This window comes from Quercus lobata, chromosome 7 (genome assembly GCF_001633185.2).
Source record: "Quercus lobata isolate SW786 chromosome 7, ValleyOak3.0 Primary Assembly, whole genome shotgun sequence".
NCBI lineage: Eukaryota > Viridiplantae > Streptophyta > Magnoliopsida > Fagales > Fagaceae > Quercus > Quercus lobata.
Window position 1 is genome coordinate 34792310 of NC_044910.1, and position 10455 is coordinate 34802764.

At 33.7% G+C, this 10455-nt stretch overlaps 1 pseudogene; it reads right to left on the reverse strand.

Annotated features, from left to right (window-relative positions):
• Positions 1–7112: 7112 nt before the first annotated feature.
• On the reverse strand, positions 7113–9896 carry LOC115951953 (annotated as a pseudogene).
• Between the last annotated feature and the right edge of the window lie 559 nt (positions 9897–10455).

Below are 10455 nucleotides of genomic sequence, written 5' to 3' on the forward strand. Positions count from 1 at the left end.
TGAGGTGGCGTAACAGGAGTGTAATAACAATAACTGCTACATTTCAGTTTTTAGAAATATATATATACATATATATATGTATGTGATACAATTTATAATTCTACCAAGAAAATTTGGAAAGCTTTTCAAAGCAAGTACGATACTGAAGAGGCTGATGCAAAGTAGTATGCTGCTAGTAGATTTTTTTATTACCAAATAGTGGATGAAAAATCAATGGTGGATCAAGCACAAGACATCCAGATGATTGTGGTAGAATTGAGATCCGAATGCATAAAGATTGGAAATAATCTAGTGATAACTGGCATAGTTGATAAACTACCACAATCTTAGAGGGAGTTCCAAAAGACTTTACGGCACAATCAAAAGAAGACATCTTTAGAGACTTTGATCGCACGCATCTGTGTGGAGGAAGAGGCTAAAGGACAAGATGCACTCATGACACAAGAGAGCAATGGTAATTCCACCCTAAAGGTAAACCTTATTCTTGCCAATAATAATATGCCCAAAAATCATTTTCCTAGAAATAGTCAATTGAAGCCTAAAAATAGAATTAAAAAAAATAATAATAGACTTTAAGGAAGGGGAAACCCGAATAAAAATAACAATAAGAACCGAGGACCTCCTTCACAAGATTAATTTAATAGTTCTTGTTTTGTTTGTGGCAAGAGTGGCTATATTGCTCGGTTTTTCAAATTTCACAAACATGAATCTGTTTTGCAGGCTAACATAACCAAAGAGCTTTTAGTGGCAATGATTATAGACATCAATATGGAGCAATATATGGAAGGGTGGTGGGTAGATTCTGGTGCTAATCGGCATGTTTGTTATGACAAAGATTGGTTCAAGTTGTACACTCCCTTTGAAGAAGAAAAAACAATTATGCTTGGTGACTCTAGCAAAACCAAGGCTTTTGGGAGTGGTAGTGGTGAGGTTGATTTGAAATTTACTTCTAAACGTGTACTAATAATGAAAGATGTACTTTACACTCCGTTCATGAGAAATAATTTGATGTCAAGTTTTTTGCTTAAACAAACTATGGAATCTAATAATTATATAATCACTAAAAATAGATTATTTGTGGGCAAGAGTTATGCTTGTGGTGAAATGTTTAAAGTAAATGTTGAGAATAATAAAGCATCTGCTATTTCAATTTATCTACTTTTTTCTATTAGTTTTTGGCATGCTCGTTTGTGTCATATAAATAGTAGATATGTGAAAATCCTGAATAATTTAGGATTAATTAAAGGCTGTCAATATATTTTGAAAATTTGAAAAATATGAAACTTGTAGTCAAGATAAGATTACAAAAAGTTCTCATAAAAGTGACCAAAGAAATACCGAATTACTTGATTTAATTTATTTTGATTTATGAGAACACCGAATTACCTGATAGCAAGTGACAGTATGAAAACACCGAAGCTCTTGACTAAAGTTAGGCAATCCAATAGTATGGTGCAAAATCCTGTTGGTTCCACAGTCACTGGAGATGGGCCCACCAACGATGCAAATGAGAGAAAGGTTTTCACTGTAAGCACCAGCGATCGCGTTGAGCACACTGAGCCCACCGACGGTGAAAGTAACAACGCACGCGCCGACGCCACGGGACCGCGCGTAGCCGTCGGCGGCGTAGCCAGCGTTGAGTTCATTACAGCAGCCAAAGTTGGTGAGACCAGGCTCGGCGATGAGTTGGTCGAGAAGAGTGAGGTTAAAGTCACCTGGGACAGAGAATATGTCGGTGACACCGATTTGAACGAGTCAACGAGCAAGGTGGCGACCCAGTGTGGTGTCCGAGGGGGTGATAATGGTGGGAGAGGATGAACTTTGGATGGTGGAGACAGCGCCGTTTGACGGTGCGGCATAGAGATCTGTGCAGGTGGGTGGGCTCGCGTCGAGTGCTCCTATTTTGGTGTCCATGTTCTGAGAGAGAATGTAAAAAATGAAGGGAATGAAGGAATATGGTTTTGGTTTTGGTTTTGGTGGAGACGGCGCCGTTTGACGGTGCGGCATAGAGATCTGTGCAGGTGGGTGGGCACGCGTCGAGTGCTCCTATTTTGGTGTCCATGTTCTGAGAGAGAACGTAAAAAATGAAGGGAATGAAGGAATATGGTTTTGGTTTTGTTTTGTTGTTTTGTTTGTGTGATAGTTCTAGAACTAGAGAGAGCGAACAGAGGAATACTGGTATAGTGTAGGATTGTTTTGTTTGTTTAGGAATTGGTGTGAGTGAGTGAGAGAAGTGGAAGTGAATTTATAGGGTGATTTTGATAGTGGGATTTGTTACTAGGGGCGGTTTTGGAAGGTGTTTTGTAGTTTTAGCAACAGAAATGTTGCCAAAAAAGAAATGTTTGCATACTAATAATTGATTTTGAGGTTAAAAAATAAAACTAATTTCATAATTATATAAATGAAAATAATGCTAAACGTTTTTGTTAGTGTTGGTGCAAACACAAAAATAATAGAAGTAACACTATTTGGACTGAGACGTAACATTCACTCAATTAGTTGACTAAAATTTGTAATCGATACAGACCTTTTCTAATTTGTCTCCCCCTTGCACACGTATCTAACCCAATATCTGAATCAATGCATATTAGCCCATTAATTACCACAATTAAAAAGAATAAAAAAATTTATCTCTTTTCAATATGAGATTAAACATTTTTACTAATTTCTTATTTTCTATATTAACTCTCACATTTTTAGATTTATATTGTAATATAAATCCATTTTAATTAATTAATATTAAAATGCTCCAACAATCTCCCACTCATTTTAATATTAAATTTTTTTAGTTAATGAGAGATTACTAGGCAAAGACAGGTTACTATGCATCATGAAGGTGTGCTCTACATTGAACCTTCATTTAGTAAAATTGTGATCTCAACTCTAGAGCCGTAGTGGTCTATTGTACCAGAAGTTGTTTGGATTTGATCATAGGTACGAAATATTTCGGTACCAGTTGATACCGGTATACCGTTTCAGGATTATCACTAATTTTATATATATATATATATATATATATATATATTTATTTATTTAATATTACATTCTAACCCAACCCAACATTGTAATTGTAAAATTATAATAATATAGATATTCAGGTACTTATATAGATCTTTTTTCTTTCTTCTTATTTTATTTTTATTTTTATTTTTACTTTGGATTAGTTCCTAAAAAAATAAAAAATATGTAGTTTTAAAATGAAAAATATATGAAAAGTAAAATATAAAAATAAAATGAAGACTTAATTCTTGAACAACAAGCGGAAACGTCATATGAGTACAATTCAATCAACTAAAAAAATAAAGAAAAAAGCTTATTATGTTTTAAATTTCAAAAAGACGGATGGTTGTCATTCACATTGAAAATGGCAAAACTCAAAGCTTTTTTCAAACTCTTAACACCCTCCAATCAGTGTTCATTTGAGATCCGCTTATTTTGCCAAAATTGAAAATTTTTGCTGAAAGTACTATAGATAAAGGTAAAAGTTAGCTGAAATAGTACAGTGAGACCTATGAATAGTACCAAAAAGTACAGTGAGACCCATGAATAGTAGGAAAAATAAGCTGAATAGTAAAATAAGTTGGCAAAAATAATCATGCCAAACGCAGACTTTTATGTGTTTGGCTCCAAATTAAAAAACTAGCTTATTTTACTATTCAGCTTATTTTCACTACTATTCATGAGTCATACTGCACTTTTTGGTACTATTTATGAGGTCCTATTGTACTATTTCAACTAACTTTTACTTTTATCTACAGCACTTTCAGCAAAAAGTTTTTAATAAGCAGATCCTAAATAGACCCTTAATATATATTTTTAAACTTTTGCATTGAGAAGAGCACTAGTCAGCGTACAAAATAAGAAGGAAATAAACTTGGCATGCCTTCTAGCCAGATCTTTAGTACACCCGCAAGAGAAATGATGTAAAATAGAGGAGAAGCAGAAGAAGTGGGGGTAAGAAGACGGCTATAAAACTAAAACAGTGCAAGAAGAAGAAATAAAGAAGGGTGCAAGGCTGAAAGCGGTGGCGATAACATTTTCTTGGCTTTTTTCTTTTTTAGTGGTATGTTTTTCTGGCTTTTTCTTTACTAGCGCGAATCAATTTTATCAGCCAAAACACCTGATTTTCTCTGATAAGGCTGATACAGTTTGATATCGGCCGAAATTTGAAGCGGTATGAAAAGTAAAAGCATCTCCAACAGTCAATGCATAGTCAAAATATAGAGAATATTTTACACTGTTCATACTCTATATGCTTCTGTTCATGCTCCAGCAGCTTAGCTATATCCGGAATTTTGTTTTGCTAATGAACAGTAGCCCATCAAGTCTGATGGGCTACTGTTCATTCTTCAAATCATTTTTTTCTATTATAATAATTTGGTGTTGAATAAAAAAATGTTGGAAGATGTGTAGTTGTCAAAAAAAGAATAAATAATAAATGAAGAAATAATATTTAAATGAGATAGAGAATGAGATAGAGAATCTGTTGGAAAGTGTATTTGAAAAAGTGGGTAGATAAAGGTAAAAGTCACTGTTGATTCTCCAAACAGTACAAAAATTTGATGAATTTGCTGAAGATGCTCTAAGAGATAGATAATTTAATTAAGTAGAATAGAATTGTGTTAAGTTGTTTTTATTAAAAAAAAAAAAAAAAAAATTGAATCGGGGTTGGACTGCACGGTTCATGCCTTCGGTTCTGCATGAGTCGTGCAGTCCAACTCTGTTTAAGGGGTTCACGAAATTAACAATAATTCCGATTCTCTATGCTTAAAAAACCGGTTTTCATCTCAATTCTCAGTTTTCCCAATCGAACCTCCTGGTTCGGTCCGGGTTTGAAAATAGTGCCAAGAATCACCTCTATTTTCCAACTGTGTTATTTACTTATTTATGACTTCCTCGCTGACACTTGGATCCAATGGCAACTTTGTTGAAAAAAAATAAGAGAGATGCTACGTCTACAACATTTTTACAACAAATTACAGGTAGTTAGTTGTTATTAGTTCAAATTTCAACTAACGCTAAGATTACTTTTTTGCCCTAACAATAACAACTAGTAAGAACTTGCCACTTAGGATTTGTTGTAAAAATATTGTAAAAATATTATAGACATATCATTTTTCAAAAACAAAAAAAATATTAAATTAATAGCGCAAATTTAGGTGGAATATTCTTTGTCAAATAATGTCACTATCTAGACATAGGAACATAGATGCGTTCACGTCATTTGTGTTTGGGTACAAATTATTTGTTATCATAGGGATTATAAAATTATTATTATAGGTCGAAGCTAAAATTAATGTGTTGGGGAAACAACATTATTTGTATAAAATTATCAAGATGTTTGTCCAGACTCTAGAGGTTTGTGTTTTGATTATTGGACTACTTGACTAGTTTCTTTCTCTGCCAAAAAGAACATGGATTTGAATTGTTCATCAATTTACTATTAAGGAAAAAAAATTACAAAAAGTTGTGTTTGAAATAATAGGAAATAATTTTTTATGTTGAAAGCAGTAGATAGCGAAGTATATAGTTTTGTACACAAAAAGATCATAAAATTAATATTAAATTTTGAGCTTAAAGTTACAATCTTACTCAATAAAATAAATATCAAATTTTAAAAATTTAACCGTTGAATTATATGTTCTTTACCTTTTAATATACATGTCAAATTTTGTGTTAATCAAATTTTATTTACTATATGATTCAGAAGCTTAGATTTTATGCATAATTTTAAACTACAAAAACTTGTAATTTAAACAATTTATTGATGACATAACTATTGATCTTTAATTTTCTAACAATTTTGCAAGTATGGAGAATATAAAAAGAAGATGCAATTCAATGATATATATGTCAAAATTTACATTTAATAAAAAGATATTATAATTAAGTTACAACTAATTTTATAACCTAAAACTATAACTAATTTTTTAATTAAACTTTGTCTACATATATAAAAATAAAAAATGCAAATCTTGTCACATTTAAAGTTTAAAGGCTGACGTATCTTACAATCAGTAAATCTACAATACTTTTTTTTTCCCACACTCTCCAAGAGGATAGCTTGATTCAAAGTTTCAAACTCAAGCTCACCCCTACACCACATGATCAAAAGACTTTTGAGATACTACTTTGACCGAAAGAGGAGGTGAGAAAATGGGCCCAATCAATTACAAAAAAGACTACAGAATGGGCTACCATTAGTTGCTAGTTTTGAACTTTTTTATTACATGAGGGAAAAAAAGAATTTGCAAGAAGAGTCAATCTCTTGGTTACTATAATGTTTTTTAAATATACTATCTAGTCTTTTAGTTCTATATTCTAATTGAAGAGTCGTGTCCAACGTTTCAGGAGTCTCACAATTTTATTATTGATTTAAATTTATAAATTAATAAAATGTGTGATTATATAAAGGTTAAAATGTAAAACTGACTGTCTAAGTTTTATCAAATTTCATTTTAATCCTTTAATTTTGTTTTTGTTCATTTCAATTCTCGAATTTTCAAATTTATTCAATTAAGGCTTTTTCATCAACTTTTGTTATATGTTGTGATTAATTTTTCAATTTTTTAAATTTTTCTTCAAAATTTTTAAATTAAAAAAATTCAATTAATGAATAAAAAATACTTTTATTTTTTTCAAAATTTTGTAACAAAAGTTAACAAAAAGACCTTAATTGAATAAATTTGAAAGTTAGATGACTAAAACGAATGAAAAAAAAAAGTTGAAGAACTGAAATGAAATCTAAAAAAACTAAAAATATCAGTTTTGCATTTTAGCTTACATAAAACAAAGCTTATAAATTGAGTGGCTGGGTTTCTTAGTCATGATCTGCTTTTGCACCATTACTTAATCTAACCCAATTAGCACATCTTGAGCCCACAGGGTAGTGGCAAAGAACAGTCTCCCCAGGCCCAATGATAGGTATACCTAATTCCTACACCTTCATCTAGCATTCTCTAAAATCTAAACAAACTCAAAATGAGCGTGGAGAACAAATAATAATAATAATAAGGTAAAATTTCACAAGAAAAAAATGAAAAAAAAAAAAAGATTTCATACATCAATGTATGTATGAAAACTCTTTTATCATCTTTGTAACAAAACCCCCTTCTATAGGGCCAGGGATTTTCCCACCCATTCTGCAAATCTCTTGTAACTGCACTTCTACATGACAACTAAATGCTTCAACCTAATTAATGGTCCGTTCAATTCTATACTATTCCCCTCCACTCCTCCTCCTTCCTCCCTCAATCCAAACAAGCCCTAAATGATGGCCAGAGGCTATATGTGGGGCTAAACCAAAATGTATCTCTTTGCTGAGTCTTTGCTTTAGTCTCAATGATCTGTATTTCTACTGTACTCTTAAGATAAATGACACTATCACTCTGAACTATTTGCAAGTATTTTACAATTAGCTCTCTTGCTTAAGGACCGGCTTCTTTCTTGTCTCCCTAAACTGTATGTCCCCATTAAGAACAGAGCCGATAAACCTCTCTACTTCTTCTATCGTCATTTCACCAACAAACGATGCAAACATCCTCTACCGTGGTTTGTAGGCCACTAAGAGCTTATCTACTGATTTAAATCCTGCTTTGTCAAATGCATTTAAGAATGCTGACTGCTTGGTGGCATCTAAGAGTGTGGGAAATAGAATCCCAAGAGCCGAAGGCTGAATTCTGTTGCCTTGTAAGTGATTTCTGAGAAACCTGAAAGCACAATTATTCATCAGACCCAAAAAAATAAAAATAAAATAACAATCATGGAGAAGGAACTTCCAATATGTGAAAAACCTTGATTTATTGACTTTGGATGTAAAAACTTATTATATGTTCGAATCCCCCCACCCCAATCTGATGTAAATACTAAGATCATTAACTGCAGATTTGATGTCTTTCACAGAGATCCCTGTTTTTAGGACATGCTTCTCCCCATTTGATAGCCAACCAACTATGGCCGGAAGTGCATCAACTCCTGGCCTTCTCACAGTCAGATCAGTAACATCTTGAACCTACAGCAATGCAATAAATGAATGAATTACTACATTTTTAATTATATTATCAACTTCAAGTATGCAAACAACCTAGAAGTCAGACAATGCGATTGTAAGTACCCTCTGCCCAAGTGAGATGTTGCAGGTTTAAGACTAGAAAAGACAAAATTTTCCACCAAACTGGTTTGGAGGAATCTCATCCAATCCATTACGTGGCGACTCATAAAACCATCTACATGTATTATTTAAAAAATTCTATGCCTCCATTATATAGATCATGTTACTAAAAGTACACATACATAGTTTTATTAATTGTCATGTAATGGCATGGAGGAATTTTCCTCCAAACCGGTTTGTAGGTTAACTTTTTCTGTTTGGAAATCAACCTCCCCAAAAATTGTTAGGCTGTCTACCAACCACCATTCTCAACCTCCACCAAAGCAACATCTTTTTTTGGGTATGTAAACAGCCTAAGCATCTTTTTCATCATAAGAATAAGAGTCCGATTCAATTTGCTAAGAAAGCTAACCTGGCAAGCCTAATCAATGATTTTAATACAAAAGCATTCCATTAAAGTATATGCAAGTAAAGAAAGTGTCGTCATTCTATAAACTCCTTATTCTTTCCAATAGATTCTGCCACTGTACACCCTATCTAATTCATTAACGATTTCAGCCAGACTGAATTAACAGTATCTTCTTTTCACTGAAGAAAGGCCTATAAAGGAAAACAAGTAAATCAAACTAATGGGCAGAGATAACATACCTGTGCATCCTATAGAATGAAGCGTTTGCGATACAACCCACTGAGGACACGCCAGATAACAGGTGTTCCTTTTTGGTGGAATGAAGTATGACCCTAGGTAATTTTTCACAAGTCACAGAGGGAAACTCAAAATGCCTCAGGTCAACTCGTTTTGAAAATCTTGGCAAGTGTTCTTGGCAGAATGATTTCAAATCCTGCACAGCCAACTCACCATTGTAAATACCCCGGGTGCTCTACGGGGATATATGCCAAGGTCCTTAACAGAAAAGGCAGTTCTGTTTCACAGTTTATGCTTCCAACCTGTCAGAGGGAAAAACAAAATAAGCATACACCGACCAAAGGAAAGTCAAATTCTAGAGAACACAGAGAAAAACACAGGAGTACCCGTAAAGCTCCCTGCAGTGTACTGGCAAGTGGCAACCTCCTCTAAGATTGACTCAATATGTTGGTTCCCCTTCAATGAGGGTGTGTACGACAACAAAAGCCGAATCATTCCTTGTTAAGTTATTTCTTTATAAAAGACCTGTGAATTTATGGGCCTGATATTCTTTGAGGAACTCCTAGGGCCAGATTGAGACCTGGTTGAACCACCAAAACCACCAAACTGAACCCCACCTTTTGTATCACCGCCAAAGAAGTTGGAAAAAATATCATTCAAGCCAAAACCAAATGAGCCTGGACCACCAGAGCCACCAAAGGAAAACGAAAATGACTTGGAGCCTCCACTCCCACCCGTACTCTGCCATTCATCTGGTCTGAAAGTATTCTGACCATGTCCTGGTCCACCACCACCACTTGTGAAGTAAGTATATCCATCGTTGTCCTGCTGTGAATAGACAGCATCAAATCTAGGACAGGCCTTCTCATCCCTATACAAATTGTTAGGTTCTAAAAGTTTAGAATAATTGGTAAACCGTGAACATAAACTTGTCTAGATATAGACAATACTTAAAGTGCTGCAAGTCAAAATTCAAAGAACATACAAATTGTAGGTTTAGAAAGTCAAAATCAGACTAGTTTGATCGATCAGGATAATTTTTCGATTGATTAGGTGAATTTTTTGATCGATCAGAACTCACAAATCAGCAAACGTGAAAAGCCCATAACTTGTCCGTTTGAATCCCAAATCATGATCCATTTTTTCCAGTATTTAAAGGACATTATAAACTAACCCTAGATGGGGTTCTTAGAGGTTTTTAGAGAGAAAAGAGTGTATCTTGTGCCTCCAATTGAAGATCTAGGATTTTGTACCCAAAGCTCTTTAAAGTCTTCTACTGGCAATATTCCTTGAAAAATCTCAAGATCTGGTGTTGTAGAAATTGCTGCATACAAGATTAACTACTGATGGTGATCTGAAACTTTTGAGTGGGATCTCAAAGTCACGAGTGTGGGTGCTTGTGTTGCAGTAAGTCCAAGAAGAGAAGGAGTTTGTAGATTCAAAGTTTGCACGTGGTCGTGTCAGTAAGTTACTACTTGAGGTAGCAATAGATTTAGGGTTAAATTTGATTGTAAAAATTTTGATTTTCTTATAGTAGATTTGCTTTATCTTGAGGATAGCTAGGTCAAATCCTTCTTATGTTTTTACTTTGAGACGGTTCATTTCATTGGTTTTCCTAGGTCATCATATAATGATGTTATTTATTTTTCCGCTGCTGTGCATGATATGGTTTATTATTGTTTAACCTAGATTTGAATAA